The sequence below is a fragment of the Rutidosis leptorrhynchoides genome, chromosome 7, assembly GCF_046630445.1.
Source record: "Rutidosis leptorrhynchoides isolate AG116_Rl617_1_P2 chromosome 7, CSIRO_AGI_Rlap_v1, whole genome shotgun sequence".
NCBI lineage: Eukaryota > Viridiplantae > Streptophyta > Magnoliopsida > Asterales > Asteraceae > Rutidosis > Rutidosis leptorrhynchoides.
In genome coordinates, this window is record NC_092339.1 from 67,528,247 (window position 1) to 67,530,315 (window position 2,069).

Genomic DNA, 2,069 nt, shown 5'->3' on the forward strand with positions numbered 1-2,069 from the left:
GAACATTATAGATGAGATGAAAATATGAACATTTAGTAGAGACACTTTGTGATAAATGTTTTTATTTTGGCAGGAAAACGCTCGAAGAAGTAATATATAACAATTATCGTGTTTTTCGAGCGTATTTTGAGGTTTTAGCTATTGGGGTTTAGATATTAGGGTTTAGATATTAGGATTTATAGGGTTTAGATATTAGGGTTTAGAAATTTAGGGTTTAGGGTTTAGATTTAGGGTTTAGATTTAGGATTTAGATTGAGTTTTTAACACGAACGGTTTAGAGTTTAGGGTTTAGGGTTTAGGGTTTGGTGTTTTGGGTTTATGGAATAAACCCTAAACCACCAAACCCTAAACTCTAAATCGGGCTAAATTTTACTTCACAAAACATGGAAAAAAACGTTCATATTCTTCACGAACAATATTATCTTGAATGTTATTTTTGTCGATCGTTTTCCCGCCTAAATAATAACATTCATCACGAAGTGTCTCTTCTAAATGTTCATATTTTTGTGTGATCTTGATGTCGGAAAAAAAAAAATTTCAAAAAAAACGGAAAAAAAAAAAAAAATTGCTTCCCCCCGCTTCCCCCGATTGATTACTTCCCCATTGATCCTGCCCCTATATATATATATATATATATATATATATATATATATATATATATATATATATATATATATTCTGCTATCTACTATATATAAAGTTTTACAGAACATATATTCATATACTACACGGAATAATAAGTAACATCAGTCAAAATGTATATTTAAATACACTCATATATAATAATTGATGGTAAGGACCGAAAGATATAACACTAACGCCAAATAAGCTACTAAATCGATTGATTTGGTATAAAGTTTGAGTATCGCATTTGCGTAGTAGGGCAATTAATATATATTATATTTACATGCAATGATAATTAAGTTGCACATGTGACACGTAAACAACAAAAAATAGATTCTAACAAAACTCTATTGGGGGTTTGATTTGGTGGCTGTCAATAAAAATTAATCGTCGACCATTGATGGTGGTGGTGGTGGGGAAGCAATCGATTATTAGTGAGGAAATTAATTATTGTCATATAGTTTATATTTATATATATATTAATTAAAATTGTTCTAAAAGTTGTTCTAGTCTTCATTTTCAACATATCATTATCATATTATCTATTAGACAAAAAATATGAATATTATCGAGGGTATTTTCGTCATTTTCCTTATTTCCCCTCAAAAAAAGCCCCACAGTTTACTTAAAAAATTAAAATATGTTATAATTCAGTAGGCTTATAACTACCTTTAGTGGTCTAGTTCTTGACTGTAGACTAATAAGTATATAGAGAGAATATGAGAGAATATGAGAGAATATATTTAGTGTGTGTTTTATAAACTCATAACACACATATTTATACTCAAAAAATCTACTATACAATATCTATAATAATAATAAAATTAACATCCAATTTAACTTTTTATAACACTCCCCCTTGGATGACAATTTTATTAGAGAATAACTAGTACTGCCTCGTTAAAAACCTTGCTAAAGAAAACCCATTGGGATAAAACTTTAGCTAAGGGAAAAAGAGTGCAGCATAGAGTTGACTCCCCCTCAAGTAGGCAACGCCTGAATTGTTATATCTTCTGAACATGCCTCATGCCAATATTATGAATGTGTGTTCTGAAAATAGCAGTTGGAAGTGCTTTGGTGAAAAGGTCAGCAGAGTTTTTGCTGGACTGAACATATCTCATTTCAATCTGGTTGTCCTTAATGAGATTTTGAGTGTATGAGAAGAATCTAAGAGGTATGTGTTTTGTTCGGTCACTTTTGATATACCCTTCTTTCATCTGTGTTATGCAAGCTACATTATCTTCATAGATAGTTGTTGGACTTTTATCGCGTTCTAGTCCACAAGAATCAGTAATGAGTTGTGTCATTGATCTCAACCAAAAACATTCCCGAGTAGCTTCATGTAATGCAATCACTTCGGCATGATTTGATGATGTTGCAACAAGTGTTTGTTTTTGAGAACGCCATGATATTGCGGTACCTCCATTTAGGAATACATATCCATT